Below are 22682 nucleotides of genomic sequence, written 5' to 3' on the forward strand. Positions count from 1 at the left end.
CTCGTGTTTTATTGTGCTGGTTTCTGGTTCCTCGTGTTTTATTTCTGGTTCCTCGTGTTTTATTCTCCAGGTTTCTGGTTCCTCATGTTTTATTTCTGTTTCGTGTTTTATTCTCCAGGTTTCTGGTTCCTCGAGTTTAATTAGCAAAGATTCTGGTTCCTCGTGTTTTATTTCTGTTTCCTCGTGTTTTATTCTGCAGGTTTCTGGTTCCTCGTGTTTTATTTCTGTTTCCTCGTGTTTTATTGTGCTGGTTTCTGGTTCACTCGTGTTCTCTTCTCTCTCCTCTTTCACAAACTCCATCTTCACAGCAGCAGATCTCAGTTTAAATGATAAACTCCTCCATGATATTCTTGCTCGCTTCAAAACTCAGTCACGACTGTGAGGACGATAATATTACAGGTATTTAATGAACTGATTCAAAATCTGTATTTTTTTCTCTTAGAAACTTGTCTAACCGTTTGTATTAAGGCAGCACACCGACATAACAACAACAGAGAGCGCGGTGAAACTGAACTTCTTCCTCTGAGGTTTTATTGTGTTTGTGAAACAAACGTGTGAGTTTAGCGCCTCCCGCTGGACTGGAGCGAAGCGACGAGAGGAAGAAAGACCTGCACTGCGTCTGAAATCGCATACTGCATACTGGGTACATTTGAATTTGAATGTTCTACTCGACCAAAGAGTATAGAAGTAACAAGAGGCGAAACTCCATTGCAGTTTTGACAACAATCGCTAGATGGCGCTGCTATCGCGCTGCCTACATTTTGGACTGAACCAACGGCTTTACAGTTGGCAGAACGGGCAGAACTACACTGCTGCATTAACAATTATGTCTGTAAGGCAAGGCAAGGCAAGTTTATTTATATAGCACATTTCGTACACAATGGTAATTCAAAGTGCTTTACATAAAATAAAGTAAAATAATCATGAAGAAAAATAATAACAAAAATAAAACAAGCAATTTTAAAACTTTTAAAATGATTAAAACATTTAAAAACAGTTAGAAAATTAAAAAAATAAAATAAAATAAACAGTGAAAATATAGTGCAATCAATTCGGACATTGCACAGTGCTCATTCAATACATGCACCGCTAAACAGATGAGTTTTGAGTCTAGATTTAAATGTGACTATAGTGTTTTAACACATCTGATCTCTTCTGGAAGCTGATTGCAACTGCAGGCAGCATAGTACAGGTGCTGTAACGTTAATGTAAGCTATCCCATGACCGCAGTAACAGTTTGCTAACGTTATGTATTTGGTCAAAATTGGGTCAAGACTCGAAATGGTCTTTAAGTTTGGATAGTGATTATCATGTTTATGCGAAAAAAGGGTGACAGTTAAAGGGTTAATTTAGTGATAACAATGAATTAATAAAGCGGTCATTTAAATGGTTGTAATTCAAGAATGCTTTGGAATATAGACTTACTGTATGGTTGGTCTTGTTTTAAAGAAGACATTTGCTAGGTTAATGTTGAAGTGAAATAAATAATGAAAGTGAAACAGAAAAAAAGTTATATAAGTTTAAGTTTAGTAAAATGTACAAATTAAAAAATATATTCTATATATATATATATATATATATATATATATATATATATATATATATATATATATATATATATATATTACAAAATATACTTTACTCTGTAACTGCAAGAAAATTAAAGCAAAAAATCTGAACAAGTTGTGTTTCACATTTTAGAGACATGGGATGTCTGCTATAGAGATATTAAAAACAATAAACTACTATTTAATTCCCTCAACCGCTTTTGAAATGGGACCGGTATCATTCAATTCTATGACAGCTGTGTTGCGTTCATTCCAAGATGGAGGAGCTGCAGCTCTGCGCATGGGTGCGTTTGTTGCTATGGAACGTTTTATTGAGTTTCGCCTCTTACTTCTATACTCTTTGACTCGACCGTTAGAACAGTACGTTCTATATAGTATGAATGTGGGTAGTATCATAGACAGACGCCCCATCGAACGAGCCGTGGAGCCGCCATCTTGGACCGGTCGCCAGCTCCACTCAGTGTAACTTGTTTGCCAGGTGCAATGAGCTGTTAGCGCATTAAATTAATCATATTTCACTGAATACCTAACTGATTTTGACGCTGGGTTTTTTTTTTTTTTTTGCTGCAAAGGTAATTCATGCAGCTATGATACAGGACACATTCAGCGTATTTTAATAATAGGCATACAGTTACATATTATATTCTGATAAGTCACCATACGCCCAAAATCTAAATATGTGAGGTAGGATATTTATAAATAACACACTATAAATATGATAAAGACGCAGAAACAGATAGTTGCCGTAAAAGATATTTTAATAAGTTGAAGAAACTATTGATTATACCCAGCCGGCATTTCAACGTTGATTCAACGTTGAAACAACGTCAGGTACCATGGTTTAATCAACGTTGAAAAACCTTTCGATTTTGCAAATTGGATCAACGTTGAAATCACGACGTTGATTCACCATTGAAATCGTGACGTTGATGTACGGTTGAAATCACAACGCTGATTCACTGTTGAAATCCCGACGTTGAATCAACGTTGAATAACCTTTCGATTTTGCAAATTGGATCAACGTTGAAATGACGACATGGATTCACCGTTAAAATCGCGACGCTGTTTCACCGTCTTACCTGCATTATGGGTGAATTAGGGTCGTGCTGCAGCCCTGGGATGAAAGCTGAATGAGGTGTTGATTTTGAAAAGTTAATCAGCGTTGATAACACGACGTTGTTTCCCCGTCGTACCTTGCACCGTGTGTAAATACACCTAGATCCTAGTTGGCATTTAGATCAACAATGTACATGCAAGACTAAAAATCTAATGACTGGCAGCAATGGCTTTACAAACAACTTCAATAAACTACCACATGCTCAAAATTGTCAAGCAGTTAAATTTTGGAAACATACTGTATAAAACAGATGAAAATAATCCCACACTTTATTATGCAGAGGATGCATGGAGGTAATGCTAAAAACATGCATGTAGTAGAACAATCCAAATACAATAATATTTAAAGGTTTTTGTAAAATAATTAGGCACAAAAATGCATATTTTTTTTCAGCACTTACAAGACAAACCCTTGTACCTTTATGACTGAAACCAGTGGATCTTTTATTTTGGTGGAAAACTACGGACTGTATCTTCTTTACCGTGGGGAATGCAGAATGAAATTTCTACCGCAGGGCACTCTAAAATGTTAGAACCAGCAGCCTCGTGCATACAGTGTGGTTGTGCTTCGGGTGATCCTTGAAAGTGTCCCAGCGCTAGGTCCATTCTGACGCCGTCCCCTCCACTCTCTCCCACTTGTGCACTTTCTGTACCGTCCTGTATAAACATTTACATTTAATCATTTAACAGACGATTTTATCCAAAGCGACTTACAAATGAGAACAACAGAAGCAGTCAGGTGTACAAGCGAACAACAACAGGATACAAGTGCTATGACAAGTCTCAGTTAGTCTAGTACAGAATGCATAGCCAGGTTTTTTTTTTTTTATATATATAAAAGACAAGAAAATAAGGAAAAGTGCTAGCATTAGTTGGTTAAGTTCTGGTGAAAAAGATGAGTCTTATGATGTTTCTTGAAAATGAGTAAAGACTCAGCAGTTCGGATTGAGATTGGGAGGTCATTCCACCAGCTGGGCACAGTCCAGGAAAAGGTCATTGAGAGTGATTTTGAACTTCTTTGGGATTGCACCACAAGGCGTCGTTCACTTGCAGAGTGCAAACTTCTGGAGGGCACATAAGATTTAACCAGTGAGTTTAGGTACAATCACAATGTTTCACAATAACTTTGATATTGTGAAATATATTTAACTGAAAACTGAATGCAAAATAAATCACACAATATTTTCACTTTACAGTTCAGTAACAGTGAGGTTGGAAACAAAGTGGACAACACTATTCATTAAACACTTATTTAATGTATTCAGATGAAAATGTACAATATTAACAAATTATTCACAAGCAGTGTTTTCAGAGCCCCCAGTTACACTGTTTTAATCAGAACACTAACATTACAGTGTAGTAAAACAAGTCAAATCAAATTCAGTACATTTTTATTAAACTAAGCACAATCAAAACCTATCACAAAAGGTCAAAGCATCTCTAGCAGAAGTGACAGTGCAATGTAGCAGAAGAACAATTTCTTACCAATGTTTCAAGAACAAACTGGATCCTCGATGACTCTACAAGGGGAAAGAAGAAATGGTTTACTGAAAAGTTCTTAAAAAGCAGGATTTCATATTATACCATTTCTTTAAACCACTGGTTCTCAAACTTTTTATACCAAGTACCACTTCAGAAAATATTTGTTATTAAATATTAAGTTGCACCATAATGACCAACATTACATTTCAGCAGCGTAGTAGGCCAAACTATTCAGCTACAGGTCTACAGTTAAAATATGAGGCAGTTTTATTTCTAATAAGAATATTAATTGTCAGACACTTTACCATGGTAAATACAGTTTGAACATTAACACTACAACTGTGCTTACATACACAGGTAAATGAAAAAAAAAGTTTAAATTAAAATGTAATTTTAAATGTAATTATGTAACAAGTTACAAAACTGTACTATACTTTAACTGTAACATACTTAAATGTGCAACAAAAAAAAAAACTTACTCAAAGATTAAGTTAAAATATATTAACATTAATTAGTTTAATTTAGTGATTCACCTGCATAACAACTAGAGGGGGCCTGACACTTTGAGAACCATGGCTTTAAACAATCCTTTTTTTTTTTTTCATTTTCATTAATTCATTAAAATTATATTATTTAAATACCAATATTTGCAATTATAGGTTGCAGAAAACACTTTGAAACTATTATAAGAATACAAACATATATAACACACCTAATGCATGGGATTCATATCAGGAAAATATGGGAAAATCTCTAAAAGACAGACATTAACACATAACTTACCAGCAACACATTAGGTGAGCATCTAACTTGATCAGCTGTGATAAAGCAATGCAAAAATAGACACACGGCTATTTATTTATCTGCAGGTTACATGTCCTTTAAACTACCCATTTGTAAACTCTGGTAATACTTTACTATTTTCAAAAGATAATAAAGATAAAGTTAGCGATTTTCTTACCTCATTTTGACAGGATGTTTTCAGGACCTCGCAGAACAACTGACCCTTCTTGTGTTCACAGTTTTTGTTCTCCATTGACATGTCACGACTCAAATTCGCTCAAAATAAATAAAAAATGTACAGGCAAATATGAAATAATTCTGGACCGACCGAGCAGTCAGTTATAACGAGCAGCAGCTCACAGTTAGCCGCCTCACTCACAGAAAGACGACAATAACGGTCATATTTTTAAATGTAGAAAAGCGCGAACCGATTCATTGTCCAGTTTCCTGAATGACAGCCAGATTAACCAATCATAATAGAAGTAATAAAATAAAACTACCAATGGGAGTTGTTTCAGTGTGATAAAGCAGCGAAATGTATAGTTTTATTGTTGTTAATGATGATAATATTTAACATATACCTTTAGATTTTAGAATAGGTATCATGACTAAAATATTTTTAAATGCTATTAAAATAATAATTAATTTAAATAATTTAATATAAATAATTTAAAAGCTTGTTAACCTTTTTCTACCATTTAGCATTAAACATTTTTAACGTTGTTTCATTAAAACAACTGACCTTATTTCAACCATATTTCAATGTTGAAAGTTGGTCATGTGCTGGAAGTTTTTCAACAGTTCATCTTTAAACGTTGAATCAACGTTGTTTCAACGTTGAAACCACAACTGACCTTATTTCAACCATATTTCAACGCTGAAGGTCGGTCATGTGCCGGCTGGGTAATTTGTGACATACTGTCTCTGGTTCTCTCTCTCTCTCTCTCTCTCTCTCTCTCACACACACACACACACACACACAAACTTCTCTCTCTCGATCTCTCTCTCGCACACACACACACACACACACACACACTCTTTTCTCTCTCTCCCTCTCATACACTCACACACACACACACACACACACACACACTAAAACCCCTGAAATAGGACTGTTTTGCAGAGCTTCTTTCTCGTGCTCCTTTTGTGTAGTTCAAGAGAGGAGAGTTTGTCAACATGGTGGAGCCTAATCTTTAGAAACACAGACACAATGACAACATATCAGACTGATGCTTGTCAATGCCAAACTGGGTCTCCTCAATGTGCTCCCCAGGAAGGAAAACATCCTCTGTCCCAATCTCCTCCAGCACAATGTGTGTGACTGTTGACACCTGAGGAGCTTGTATTGCTGAAGCTTGGCAGATCACCCTCTCTGCAGCTCTCAGCACCTTATAATAATAATAAAAATAATACATATTTATATAGCGCTTTAAACAGTACTCAAATACACTTTACAGAACAGGGATTGTATAGGACCGCAGCCCGAATTCCAGGCAAGTTCACCCTTTATTTATTTTTATTTTTTTAGGTCTTGCTGAGAAGATTGTTTTCATAGTTAGACACCACACTAGCCAGCAGCGCTAGCTTTATAGTTCCTGATATTAAGAGGCAAGCACTAAGATGAAAAATAAATAAATAAATACAGAAAAACTAACGAACCTATCCTACTCAAAATATTGCGTTTACAGTAAGTTATGATCGTTATGTGAAGCAGTTACCTCAGTATTAAAACGATTTAAGAATGATTGTAGACTGTGATAGCTACTCAAGCTATCTCTCATGATTATTAAACTTTATGAATTAATTTGCTGAAGCATGTCTGTTTTTTTCTCTTTTTTTTGTTGCAGTTTTTAAAGTCTTAAAATGTCAATAATAAGCCTTAAAGGTCAAATAGTCAACAATTTAATTGATTGGGTCTTATTACAACAATAAACATTAGCATGTTATTTCAGCCATACTGATGTCTAGAGAGAAAGCCATTTTACCTGGCCCACTTTAGATGGAATAAAGTCCTGCTCCGATATATTACTGTAGCTTCTTTCTGTCTGAACAAAAGAAAGATTAAAGTAACAATTTCTGAAATAATGTGTTTATTTACCCACCAAATTTAGACCTACCTTGCTTAATTTGAAATCTCCTAAATACATGGAAGTGCTAAAAACATTAAATAAATGTCATAGACAGGATACAATCTAACACATTTTGAGACATTGTTACAACATTAAGTTTATATTTAATGTTCAAATAATGTTTTGGCAGATAGAACCTTATAATTCTAAGTGAAAAGTGTTTTTTTTTTTAATTAGAAGGTTCTATCTGCATTTGACCCATTCCAAAAATCCCCATTTACAAATTTGAGAGGATTTTGATATTGTATATTTAGAATACATTTAGGGTCCCTGTTATTTTCATGTTTGAAATACAAAGCTTGAGTTGAGATACATAGTCTAACTATGTTAGCTAGCTACGATTTCAGTACAGTACTATAAAAGATCCTTGCTCCTTCTCAATTCTCTGGATTTAAGGACAAACTACAACCAATAGTACAATAGTAATGTTAAATCTTACTTGTGAAAAGTAATCCCGAGCCGTACTTGCGATGGTCCGCCGATTAGAACAGGAAAATGCTGCACAGTGCTCTGGCATCTTAACTGCTGCTACGCAACGAAACCAGGACTACGACCGGTTCAAGATGGTGGCCGCAAATCTCATCGCCCGGCAGCCAATAGGGCGTCTACTTATATGAAGTGTATGGGTAGTATGAATGGAACTCCGACGTACTACGTCGTCCATGGTGGTGTCATCACGTGACGTTCCTCTTCACAACAGCGCGAAAATGTAACCCAAATAGCACACGTACGTCGCGGAGACGTCTGCTAAAGAGCGCATAATCTGATAGACATCAGATTCCTTTTTTATAGTCGTATTTTGATCGTCTGTAGATCGTCTGTTTGAGCTGTTAAATGAAACGTCTTCCCTACCTCTAAATGACATCTATACGACGTATCTTTTATCACCAGAAATATGCCGGCATGTCCGTCGAGAACGGGAAGCTGCACTTGATTAATTTAAAGGGAAATACCTGAAGAAATAACGATCATTTAAAATCCATATTCTGTGATTTGTTCTTTGTACAAGAGCTTATATAGCATGTTTAAAGCAAACATCACATTATTTTGTAGACATACATTTATTTATTAAATGTATTATATTCCATTGATGTTTTTCAAGGAGACACAAACACTTTTTCTTTACTTATGTGCACAGAATGACACTGTGCGCTTTACGTTAACATTAATATTGCTCTAAATGATTAGACAAAAGGTGACATACTTTACTGAAAACAAACGAGGACAAAAGCACAAAAAATTGTTTTAACCATGTAATCCATCATGCACTTTTAAAGCTGCAATAGGTAACTTTTGTAAATATATATTTTTTACATATTTGTTAAACCTGTCATTATGTCCTGACAGTAGAATATGAGACAGATAATCTGTGAAAAAAATCATGCTCCTCTGGCTCCTCCCAGTGGTCCTATTGCCATTTGCAGTTACAGACCGCTCCCGGTAAGAAACAACCAATCAGAACTGCGGTCCGTAACTTTGTTTGTGTTCAAAATGTAGAAAAATGTATATAATAAGCGAGTACACCATGAATCCATTTTCCAAACTGTGTTTTTAGCTTGTCCTGAATCACTAGGGTGCACCTATAATAGGTGTTTATATTCTGACTATTTTAGATTGCTTCGGGGGTACCGCGCCGGAGTAACCCAGTACCTTTGTGATTCTTCATAGACATAAACAGAGAGAAGTAGTTCCGGCTACGATGTTCTTCCGCAAGACGCAAGCAGTTCTGTTTAGTAACCGCTAGAGCATCAAAAGTTCCCTACCACAGCTTTAAGACAGCTTACGTGCTATGATTTCTGACAGTCTGTTTACTCTGCTGTGATGTTACCCTCACACACAAACGCAAATATACAACGCGTTACTCTACGCTGCACAAAACTCTGCATTTGAACAGTCAATAGCAAACACTTAAACTATTAAGAAAACACTTAAAGTATCTGATTCAGAATAAGCCCCAGATTCAATTTGTGTAGCTCATTTTACAATACAATTGTTGCAAAGATTGTCATAGCAAAGTCAAAATTTACCTTTTTTAATAAATTCCCTTTATGCACAGCCAGCCTTATAGGCTACTCTCCTAGGTTCACAAAACTGTCATCCATTAAATGTGTTGTACAGATTTGAACTTCTGGGTTGTACTGTTCTTTTGTAAATAAATCTTAACAATGATTGCATCTACTTTCAGAAGGCCACATAAAGTCCTAAAAACACAAAGTGTCTCCCTGACATGGCTGCTTCAACACTCCCTGAAACCATACCTTCTTTCTTTGCGTTAATATTTGGGCAGCCTTACACAAGTATTTCCACATCTTGACATAGATGTGTGGGGGGCGTGTTTGAATGAGCCGTTTAGCACGGTCTGGATCTGCCTAGAATAAATCCTTTAGTGGGAGACTTTAAGCTTTGTAACTCTATGACCCCTTTAAGAGCCCTTGAGCCAGATTTACTAAACAGGCAAAATTAGCATTAGATAATTCCATAAATGTGCCGATGGGAGGGAAAATTATGTGTGTGATTTACTGACAATGCAAACTTTAAAGAACAGACGAAGCCAGATCATTACCACAATAACCAGTGCAATCTACCAAGAGCAGCGAAAATTACTGCCTGCTTTAAGACGTGCCTTTTTTGGGTATTAAAAATTTAGCAAATACAACTAATTTGAAGCAATTCATTTACTCAAACAGTACACTGACTGAAATGCTGTGAAGAGAGAACTACTCATTCTCGAGTGCATTCTTCTAGTATTATGCATGCATTTTTCTTTTAATATAATTTCTGAACATTGTAAAATAAATGTAATGTTAAATTAATAATTTTCATTTCCGGAAAAAGAAAATAGACGTAACTTCTGTAATGAAAAATGTAATTAAATCAGGAGTCTGTTTTCAGCATTTAAACATCAAAATCATGATGCCCTTCAATAATATAATTGAAAATAGCTACAATTAGGTTTATGCATGAATGAAGAAAATAAGGTTACATAACAGGAGCTCTACAAGAATGTTATAGAGTGAATGGAGCCAAGGAAAACATGAAGAAAAGAAAGTGGAAAACAACACAGGTAAGACAAATAAAGTAATTATTTTCATTTATGTATTAAACTGTTTATTTGTGCTATACAAATAAACTTGTTTTGTATAAACTGTTGGTTAGCCGACAAGAAAAGTTATTTAGGACATATATTTTAGATATTGCATTTAAGACTGCTATACTACAAGCAGCTACCGGTCATCCAGTGATTTCCTCAGACACTGCCTTGAGTTTTCCCTTTTGTTTGGTCAAAAAGGTATTTATTATTTTATATTATTAGACATTATAGCTACCGTAACTACTGTTTATCTCCTAATGCTTACATTTGATGAAGTTTACCTTTTTAAACCTTTGCTGAAGTTGTCCCGCGCGGCTGCTGAGGTTAGGCTAAGCTAACATTATCTTGAAAAGCTGAAATGATTAAACGTATATAATACTGGCAGAAAAAATATTTAAATTCTATAAATATTTTAATATTTATTATTTAAATATTTAAATATTTAATTTCCATATGGTAAAAATACACACCAAGATATGCTTATATGCTGCAAAAAGGCATATGTTGCTAAATTTCGGACCGCTTAGTCTAATTCCAAACTTTCAACAGTCTTAACAAATCTTTTGTCAATGGATTAACGATAGTCCTAGACACATAAAATCATAACACTATTGAATGTGTTCATTTTGTTGTTTTAGGTTAGAAGACAATGGGAAAAATTGCCACCGGACTAATCACAGCTGACAACCAGAGACACGTGTATACACCATCCACCAACACACACACACACACACACACACACAGAGAACACTGCAACTTTACGATTGCTCGATTAAAATAAACGTATTTTGCTTATACAACGTGTCTGTTGTCTTTGATTAGCCTAAAAGTACAATAAAATGACATTCAGAGGATGTAAAGTGAAAGTCCCCTAAACGTCTCCATGCATGTCCGGAGGACGTCTTCGCGAATGTCCGCTCAATGTAAAGGGGACACTACACACTGTTCCCATTATTTAGGCCCAATTAGCCTAAAACCAGAAACGATTAAATTAAACCTGCACGATTTAGCTAAATCCTTGAAACTCTAAAGAATGGACTGATTAATAAAACGTACTAACTTTTAAACTCAAGTTCTCTCATTATAATCAGCAGAATGCACACAATTTAAAAAAGAGCTTCAATAATTGACAACTTCTGTGATTTTAAAGGAAGCTTTCTTTACCTGCTTTCATATAATTTAAGTACAAAAATATATTCAAATTATTAATGCACATGCATGACAGGGAGGAACCCTCTCGATCACTTGAATTTTTTTCCTGATAATTAAATAAATAAAAATTGGGGTGTCTCACATACATAAAAATATATCTACAGAAAGCTTGAAATGTCTTTCAAACGAATCAATTCAAAACTAAAGCATTATGTAATCTGTGAAAGTTGCATTTCTCTCTGTGGAGAAAGTCAGCACTGGGAATTTCATCTCGCAGCCGACAAGAAAACATTTTTTTATTAATAAATAATTAAAAGGTCTCCTTTTTCACAATTATTAAGCTACTTCTGCCTGTGCTTTGTGACAAACTTAATGCATGTGCTTCAGCGCAGAATATATTAAGACTCATTATGGACTGTAGAGGTAAATTTAATATAAATCTGCGATTAGTTGAATAATGACAAATGAACAACTAGTAACTAGAAAACTATGTGGGGGCAGACCAATTAAATACCCTCAAGAGATCTCTGTTCAGGATTCTAAATTATTTTATATGCGTTTGCATAAACTCTTCTTTCAGAATGGTCTTTAACGGAGAGATACCTTAACACTGATTTTTCCTCTTAAACACACAAATTAAAATGTAAATAACATTTCTATTTTATCTTTTGAGAATGGCCAACCCCTTCTCTGCAGATATTATTTCTTCTGGTTTGTTGCAATGTAAATACAAATAATAATAATAATAATAACAATAATAATAATAACTAGAATTAAAAGTTAGTGAACTAACTTTGATGTTGGCTTGGTCATCTTGGCCATGGGGCAAAGGAGCCACAGTAATTGTGTACCCAACATTCTTGAGTTGCCCCGCTGCAAAAATAAATAAATAATAATGATACCATAAAAAAATACACCTGCAACAGTCTTTTTCCATGGTCCCTTGCTGTTTTCATTTTTTAATAAAAAGCCTAGGCTATGATAACAGCTACGACAGGGTTGTCTAGCTGAATGCGAAATAAGTCATGCAAAAACCATAATCTCCTAAATACCATTCAATTTGATCTTATTTTAATAGTACTGACAACATATTTTAAGTTATTACACATTACTGAAAAATTAAAGAAGGGACAATATATATAGTATACTTCGGCATGTCAAGAGCTAAACAAAGAGTCCTGGTTCATTACAAAATACTGTAACTTTTATAAACTTTATACTATGACCACAAAATTTTAATTAATATTTATTAAAAGAATAAATATTTCATAAAACTGAAACTTAAATATATTATTTCTATAGGCTATACAAAACACAAAAGAAAAAAGACTAAATAATAAGGCTGAATAAGCTGATCTATAGCATGATAAATGGTGGTTGCCTGTCTATGAATGGTATACCCCTATAAGCTCACAGAAGTGGTTTGACCCTCAGCAGCCAATGACATTGACCTGTTCAAACTGATTTTTAACGTGTACTTCATGTGTATTTCACGTGTATTTAACGTGTATTTAACATGTAAAATACACGTTAAATACGCGCAGATTTTTTACGTGTAAACAACACGTATTTAACGCGTTAAATATGTGTTGTCTACGTGTGAAATACACGTATTTAACGTGTTGTTGACGCGTTAAAATTCGCGTGTATTTGACCCTCTTGGCCTTCCATACACATTAGATATAATGAAGGGAGACGTTGTTTTGATATGGATTACTTTATCATAGAATATTTGTTCGGCAGCACTTGTTTAGTTTAAAAGTAGACATGTCAAGCTTTCTATAGATATATCACTCATGTCTCTTCGTTGAGTATTCATGGAGTTACAGTTCATTTTAATTACGTGTTTGTAAATGAAGATCAGCGCAGACAAAGGCTGCAGACAGCACACCTTGTTTGTTATCTTTATTTTATAAGTGCACAAAGTTTTGTTGTTTTTATGTTTGTATCCAAAAAAAAGTAGACCCTTTACAGATTCGATTGATGTATTGCTCTTATCTGTACGATTAAAACTGAAAGTGTAATTTAAGTAATTTTCGGGGTCATCAGGAGAAAATGACTCAAAACGCGTATATGCGTTAAAAGGCTGTCGTGACTTTTTTTCCTTCCAGTATTCATAAGCTGTATCACGCTGTCAAATTATATTTCGTTTTGCACACATAAACAGTTCAAAAACACCTGAATTCTGCTCTTGTTGTGTTCTAATGGGTGGATTAGTGCATTCGCTGTGATATTATTTTTGGAAGCTCTTAAAAAATGCTGATGAAGCACTCATTTCTCTCTCATCTTTCTCTCTGTTCTTTGGCCAGAGACATAATTTATTAATGAGATCTGACCCGGTAATAATAACATATGTTGGTTTAGCTTGTCATTGTGAATGAAATGTGTAGCCTATATATTTGTCCGATCTTACCCCGAAACGCAATGACATTTTGACATCCTTCGCGATGTCAAATATTGCATTTTGCACACATACACAGCTCAAAAACCCCTGGATTTTGCTCTTGTTGTGTTCTAATGGGTGGATTGTGTGCATTTGGAGTAATATTGTATTTTAAGAAGCTCTTTAAAAAATATATAAATGACTTATATAAACATATAGGCTATATTTCACACTCTAAAAAATACTGTTTAGATTAAACAAAAGAAAATTAATGCAAAAGTTTGCTTTTTTTTAAGGCAACTTTCTCTGAAATTAAGTTAATAAACTATATTGCGCTATACAGTAGTCAACATTTGAAGTGGATCAAAACCTTTCTTTAACATTATGATGAGGCAATTGTTCTACTTTGGCTAAACCTGCTTTGCGAGTTTGAAACCCTTTATAAGAGACTGTCCATATGAAAGAGCAAGAAATTCACACCTTTATATCAAGCTCCACAAGGTACACAGAACTACCCCAAAAGCCCCAGCCCCCTCCAGCTGAACTGAATTCGGACTGTTTTTGGGCTGTGAGGAACGGTGTGTTTGTTACTGGGTTAAGACATGCCTGCACTCACAGCAGCCGTTCTCTTTTTACTCATTATTACTCGCAGGCCATATAATTATTATCACTAGACCAAAATATTAATAAATTATCAAATAACATAGGTGTTTGTGGAAGGCTTTAAGACCAAGCGGAATCCTTCATCAGCTGCTCCCGCTTCACAGCAACTCGTGCTAACTGACCCAACATTTAGCAAGGCAGGAAAACATTCAGTCTGCCTGAAGAAAGAGTATTTCATTGTAAGTTAATGCTGTTAAATAGAGAGTTGGCAGGCAGATATAGGCCTATATTATTAAAAATATATTATCATTACAAATATTTGGACCGTTCCTTATTCTGTACCTTCTTAAAGAATAAACACTTATTTTCTAGAATAATAAACATAAATAGAGAATAAGAGCAATAATCTCAATTAGTGGCATCTGGCTAGGGTTAGGGTTAGGGTTGAAATTAACTAAAAAAAAAGGGGAAAAAAAATTGGTTTCAGCATGATACAATGCTATATTATAATGTCATTGTTGTTTCACTTCATTTCATCTCCATTTACAAACCAACATTTTAAAATTACCTTACGTTCCCAATGCGTTCTTTTTTGCGCCACCTGGCGGTAGTTTTGCTAATGATTTTAATGCGACTGACTTGCAGTTAACGCCGCGGCCCTGTGGCGGCGGAACTTGTGGCGGTATTAACCATTTTGGTTGTCTACCTACTTTACTTTTTTCTCCATGAAATTGATGAAATCCCACCAAAGACTGCTGCATTCATTCATCTCTAAAAGACATCTCAGTTAATCGCAATCTCTCATATATCAGTTATCATCAACAAAAATATGCGTAATGAATCTACATTTTCCCCTTACTTCAAACGAATGCTTAGTTTGTGGTTCATTATTATCCTATTATTATTAATAACGAAACAGGCTAAAACAGTGGGATGACATTCTCTTATATTAAACTTTGAACTTTTATTAACAGTATGAATAAGGAAAATGTTTTATCTGTATTGTAACAGAAAAATTTTAAAGACTTTGGATTTCCCCTTTCTTTAAAACTATAGTAATTTGTGGTTCATTATTAGACTATTAATTAAAACATAATACGATCACAAGAGCAGTTTGGAGTACCTCAAGGCTCAGTTCAAGGCCCGCTACTCTTCAAGCTTTATATGTTACCCTTGGGAGATATCATCAGGAAACATGGTGTTAGCTTTCACTGTTATGCTGATGATACTTAGCTCTAAATTTTTTCGCAGCCCGGTGAAACACACCAATTTGAAAAACTAATGGAATGCATAGTCGATATAAAAGAACTGGTTGACGAGTAATTTCTTAATGCTAAATTCAGAAAAAAAAACAGGTGTTAATTATAGGAGCTAAAAACTCTTGCATGTATTAACATAGAACACTGTCTAAGACTTGATAGCTGCTCTATCAATTCTTCGTCATTAGTTAGGAACCTAGGTGTGCTATTTGATCGAAATCTTTCCTTAGAAAGCCACGTTTCTAGCATTTGTAAAACTGCATTTTTCCATCACAAAAATATATCTGAATTATGGCCTATTCTCTCAATGTCAAATGCAGACATGTTAATCCATGCACTTATCACCTCAAGGTTCAATTATTGTAATTCTTTATTGAGTGGTTGTTCTTCACGCTTCGTAAACAAAAAGTAAGCAGTAAGAGTAGCAGTAAGAGTTCTTACTAGAATCAGGAAGTATGACCATATTAGCCCGGTCCGGTCAACACTGCACTGGTTCCCTATCAAACATTGTATAGATTTTAAAATATTGCTCATTACTTATAAATCCCTGAATGGTTTAGCACATCAGTATTCAGGGTTTCTGCAGGGTTTAATCAGTCAAATTTAAGACTTTTTAAGACCTTTTTATGACCATTAGCATTTTAATTTATGACCTACACGAATTGCGATAATAGTTCAGTCATTAAAATTCCTTTCAAAAGTCTTTTTTTTCTTATTGACTTTCATTGAAAGTAACAAGTTTTATTATTTGAAGAGTTATTCTATTATTTCTTAAGATTAAGAAACTGAAGCCTTCGCCTTCTTTTTCTTGAGGATCAAGAACACAGAAACACTTAACAATTGTAACATTGTAAAGTAACATTGTAAATTAACAATTATTTTATGGCATTACTTTCTGTTTGGTCACAGTATTCAACACCCACAGGCAGGACCGTAGCTGGGGTTTGCGAGGCCCTGCTTTAGGTTGTACAGTGGGCCCCGTTTGAAATTGTTTAATTTGTATGTTCGTTCATTTTTTTATTTTTACTATTTACACAATGTTTAAGTTTTTTTTTAATTTGTAGGTGTCAATGTACAAAAACTGAATAATTAAATGTAAAATAGCACTGGATAGTCTTCAATGTAAAAATTAAATATACAATCAAACCAAAATGTATTCAAACACCATCACATTATTACAGTTTATTTGCTATTGCTTCTAAAATGGCTATAAAATATGACAAGAATTGTCATAACTTTGATAGAAATGTACGTAATGGATTACGATCAACCAAAACTACAGACAACTCTTATTATGACGATATTTACACAACTATCAATACTTTGTTGACCAATTACCAAGCAATGCTTCATTTTGTTCAGACTGTGGTGTGAAAAGGTTGCATTAGCAATTCAGGAAAAAAAACACACATAAGCAATACATGGTGCTTTATAAGGTGCTGAATAATTTTTGCTCCCAATTTTATATATAGATAGATTTTATCTATCCATTTCACTAGTAGTTCACTGTATGAAGATTCTTTGGGTATAATATGTCACAGTTTGCTTATACTCACTTACATAAATGTATTAGTGTCCAGTACCTACTAGTAAAATATGTATTTAAAAAATTATATCTGGAGTCTGGATAATTTTTGGTTTGACTGTGCATAAATTCTTGTTAAAACTACAAAGTAATGCAGTCAAAAGAAGTGAGTGATTTTTCTTTAATTTCTTGGATTAACATTACAGCAGCTAGTAGCTAAATTAGGCGCTTTATTAATTTAGGTCACTTTAATCAAAACTGCGATTAGTATTTGTTCGTTCATGTGCAGGAGATACGCGGCTCTCTCTCCGCACCGAACACAGCGCGCGAGTAACCAGCTACTAAAACAAAAGGTGTGCTTTTGGATCAGTATCTCGCATCAATCCCTGTTATACACAAATCTGCTGCGAACTCTATGGGCGCCGCCATCTTGCCTGCGAAGTGTGATGGTGTGACACTTGCCGGTGCCCTCTAATAAACATTTGAATGCAAGCAGATCCTGCTCATTAAAGAAAAGACTTAAGACACACTGATTTTTTTTTTACTCTTCAAACAACTAATACAAGTGCAATAAAATGTAAATAAAATAAAATGTGAGACACGCAATTGACGCTTTTCACACGCTCTCATGCCACACATCCATTCTAATGCACAGAAAAATCGAGGACATGGAGACTGACATACCTTTTTCCAATATCGTGCTGCTCTACTAGTAAGTTTAGTCAAGCTAATAGGCTCAGTAGATTCTGCTGCATGAGCACAAACATGTAGTCCTCCATTGTTGTTGGTGTTAAATGATGTAGCGGTGTCTGAATATAGTAGAGATGTGGGGTGATGACATCATTGTTTCACAAAATATATGGATTGGCAGAACACAAAACCCCAAAGGTGTCATTTTCAGATTTATCCACTCTGGGACCTGGTTTAAAAAAAAATTGCCTTATCATTGCCCCGAATGCCGGATCCGTATGGACAAAACGCATATACCATACAAAATATTTACATATACAGCTAAATGCGTCTCCACATGTACAGGGCCTTACTGTGATTGGTTTTTGTGTATAACAGATGACTTAAGCCCCTTTCACACTGCCATTCCGGCAAATACTGGGGTAAAGTGTTCCTGTAATTGTTCCCTGGTCGCTAGATTTGGCACTTTCTCACTGCCAGTGATGACCCGGTATATGTGCGTGCTTTCACACACAACCCTTGAAGATCCCGTAACGACACGTGACATCAGCGCGTGACGTGTAATGTACGAGTCGACAACGCTTGGCACGTTATACTTTAACTGAAGCAAGCAAACGATCTCTGCGTCAGCGCGGAAAGTGAGGAACTAACTGATCTCTGCTTCATTACAGTTTGCACATATGTTTTCGTCGCAAATGTTGATCTTCCTTCAAAACAGCCGGTAAAAGAGTCGCGCGATAACGCGCGTCATCACTTCGATACGGAATTAGATCTGGCTTTTGTTCACACAGCGCTCGTTCCGGATCGATTACCGCAATGTTACAAGGTCCCCGACCCGGGTTCAATTCGGTAATCAATTCCGGGACGTGGTTGCTTTCACACAGAAGGCGACCAGGCAATGTTACGGGAATATTGCGGGTCCGACGTGCAGTGTGAAAGGGGCTATAATGAAACGCTTCCCAGGTACGTTGCGGTGATGTACTTTCTCTCCAGTGTGAATCCTCTCATGTGTTTTCAGATGTGATAAATTATTGAATCTCTTGTCACAGTGTAAACACTTGTAAGGTTTCTCTCAATTGTGAATCCTCTCATGTGTTTTCAGATTTGCTGACTGACTGAATCTCTTGTCACAGTGTGAACACTTGTAAGGTTTCTCTCCAGTGTGAAACCTCTCATATGTTTTCATATTTGATGAATTACTGAATCTCTTGACACAGCGTGAACACTTGTAAGGTTTCTCTCCAGTGTGAATCCTCTCATGTCTTTTCAGAGTTGATGAATCATTGCATTTCTTGTCACAGTGTGAACACTTGTAAGGTTTCTCTCCAGTGTGAATCCTCTCATGTGTTTTCAGATCTCTTGTCTGACTGAATCTTTTGTCACAGTGTGAACACTTGTAAGGTTTCTCTCCAGTGTGAATCCTCTCATGTGTTTTCAGATCTACTGACTGACTGAATCTCTTGACACAGCGTGAACACTTGTAAGGTTTCTCTCCAGTGTGAATCCTCTCGTGCAGTTTTAATCTGCTTGCTGAACTAAAAGTCTTTTCACACTCAACGCACATGTACTCTCTTTCACCAGTATGTATTTTCTGATGTACTTTCAAACTTTGTAAATGCAAAAAACTCTTACCACACAAATGACATGAATGTGGCTTCTTCTTTGCATGAACTTTCAAGTGTTTCTTCAGAAGTGAAGCCTATAAAAACATTTTACTGCATTGATCACATGCGTATTGCTTCTCTACAGCGTGGATGTTCATGTGATCCTTGAGGTTTGATGATTGTGTGAAACTCTTACCACACTGGGAAAGTTTTCCGCCAATTTTGACATGATTTTTCTCCTCAACTTCACTTGATTCTTCATTTTCCTCTTTTTCTTCAATGAATTCTGGAATAAAAGTAAAAATTATTTATTTTTGGTATATTGTTAAAAGCTGAGAGAACATCTGCAAATACACAATTTACTTTTCTTGCATTAGATTTACTGTCTTGTCTACTGTAATGTTACTGTAATGTGTTTTACTAATTTAATAGGGAGATCTGTAAAACATTTTTAAGAATCATTTTTCTTTTCGGTCAGTTTGACCCCAAGGTCTTTAAGCTGTATAAAACAAGAAATATATAAATTTTACTAGGGCTGTGATGGTGGCAGATTTTTACCACTTTACCACCATATATATATATACATGGAACAAGATTATAAACGCAACACTTTAGTTTTTGCTCCCATTTTTCTTGAGCTGAACTCAACGATATAAGACTTTACCTGTGTACACAAAAGGCCTATTTCTCTTAAACATTGTCTAAATCTGTGTTAGTGAGCACTTCTTCTCTGCCGAGATAATCCATCCACCCCACCGCCACCAACACTTGGTTTAAAAAAAAATTCTGTTTTCACTGCCCTGAATGCTGGATCCGTCTGGACAAAACGCATATACCATACAACATATTTACATATACAACTAAATGTGTCTCCGCATGTATGGGGCCTTACTGTGGTTGGTTTTTGTGTATAACAGATGACTCAATGAAACGATTCCCAGGTATGTTGCGGTGATGTACTTTCTCTCCAGTGTGAATCCTCTCGTGTGTTTTCAGATTTGCTGATTGATTGAATCTCTTGTCACAGTGTGAACACTTGTAAGGTTGCTCTCCAGTGTGAATCCTCTCATGTGTTTTCAGATTTATTGGCTGACTGAATCTCTTGTCACAGTGTGAACAGTTGTAAGGTTTCTCTCCAGTGTGAATCTTCTCGTGCAGTTTTAAACTGCTCACTAAACTAAAAGTTTTTTCACACCCAAAGCACATGTACTCTCTCACACCAGTATGTATTTTCTGATGTACTTTCAAACTTTGTAGATGCAAAAAACTCTTACCACACAAATGACATGAATGTGGCTTCTTCTTTGCATGAACTTTCAAGTGTTTCTTCAGAAGTGAAGCCCATAAAAACATTTTACCGCATTGATCACATGCGTGCTGCTTCTCTCCAGTTTGGATGTTCATGTGATCCTTGAGGTTTGATGATTGTGTGAAACTCTTACCACACTGGAAAAGTTTTCCGCCAGTTTTGACATGATTCTTCTCCTCAACTTCACTTGATTCTTCATTTTCCTCTTTTTCTTCAATGAATTCTGAAATAAAAGTAAAATTTATTTATTTTTGGTATAATGTTAAAATCTGAGAGAACATCTGCAAATACACAATTTACTTTTCTTTCTTTAGATTTACTGTCTTGTCTACTGTAATGTTACTGTAATGTGTTTTACTAATTTAATAGGGAGACCCGTAAAACATTTTTAAGCATCATTTTTCTATTCGGTCAGTTTGACCCCAGGGTCTTTAAAGGTGCCATATGCAAAAATTGAGGTAAAATTACCAACACGCAAGAATGAGAAGAAATAAGGGCGATGATGTCAATAAAAAAATGTCAAGTTATAGTGCTGCAGAGATATCAACCTTAATTAGCATTAGCATTACTAGCCCCGGCCCAACAGGTGTCGTAATACCAGTTTCGGCCATGGGCAGCGGTATGCGGGCAACATAACCACCAGCCAACCTGTAATACACTAATAACTCACACGGCTTGTGGGCGTACCTGAACCTGATGTCAATCATGTGGAGAGTAGAAGCCCAGTACTTCATTTCAGTTCAGGGAAGAGAGAGGAAGGATGGCTCAAGCCCTTGGCAAGAGACCACCACCCGCTACAGGGAAACAACCGCGCTCGGAATCACAAATCAAATCCGATAAGAAAAGGAGCTGAACCAGAGTAAACATCGGCACTGCTTTCAATCGCTGGAGACAACTGATGGACCTGAAAGGAATGATGTTCGACTCCGAACTTGCAACATTTCTTTTGGATTAGTAAGTTAGATGCTGTTAGTATTTTGCTAGAAGTTTGTTTTAAATGTTTGTGTATTTTTTTTTCGGGAAGTTATAACATAGAAATGTATCGAAGGCTGTTCGATAAACGTGCTAATGTTAGCGATGGCTAACCGTAGCTGCGTTTGATAATTAGCTAGCTATAAGTTACCCATTTTTTTATATCATAACTAACCTGGCTCTGTCTAGTCTGTTGGTCTCTGTGTCCTCTTTGCTTCGTGGTTTTTCTGGGCGTGAGAAAATTTTTGAGTGGCGTGAAAGCGTGAGAAAAGAGTCAATTGCGTGTGTCTCACGGTGAATGCTTGAGAGTTGGCAGCTCTGGTTATGTTGGTTGGCGTTAGCTTGGTCAACATCAGCTGTCTGATGTTTACCAATGATGTTGACAGAATGCTGTCTGTCAAATTAATTTAATTCAAATAATGTGTATATACAACTTAAAATGTAATATGAACAAAACGAATAGGAACATATTCACTGGTAAAGGTGAAGGGGAGTAGCTTGAAGATGTCATGTTTCAAAATCACTTGACATCACCCAACGTTCCTCTGGAGGCAAAACGTCCTCTTAGGCTTCGGCTATGGCTGTAGGGTTGTTGTGAAGGTAGGGGCAAAGCATAGAGGCTATGCCGTTTCTCGTTTGTTACTCTAGAGTAGACCAATTCACTTTATTGAGGCATACTGCTCCCATCTGGTATGGAATGTGGAGTATGACTTGATTTTTTTTGCCAGACATGACAGATGGCACCTTTAAGCTGTATAAAACAAGAAATATATAAATTTTACTAGGGCTGTGATGGTGGCAGATTTTTACCACTTTACCACCATATATATATATATATATATATATATATACAGTATTGTTCAAAATAATAGCAGTACAATGTGACTAAGCAGAATAATCAAGGTTTTTCGTATATTTTTTTATTGCTACGTGGCAAACAAGTTACCAGTAGGTTCAGTAGATTCTCAGAAAACAAATGAGATCCAGCATTCATGATATGCAAGCTCTTAAGGCTG

General features: G+C 35.7%; 1 pseudogene; it reads right to left on the reverse strand.

The window, feature by feature from the left end:
• The window catches only part of LOC113074872 (zinc finger protein 91-like), a 47484-nt pseudogene extending 27824 nt beyond the window's left edge, over positions 1-19660 (reverse strand).
• Between the last annotated feature and the right edge of the window lie 3022 nt (positions 19661-22682).

Source organism: Carassius auratus, unplaced genomic scaffold (genome assembly GCF_003368295.1).
Source record: "Carassius auratus strain Wakin unplaced genomic scaffold, ASM336829v1 scaf_tig00015585, whole genome shotgun sequence".
In the NCBI taxonomy this organism is placed as follows: Eukaryota; Metazoa; Chordata; class Actinopteri; order Cypriniformes; family Cyprinidae; genus Carassius; species Carassius auratus.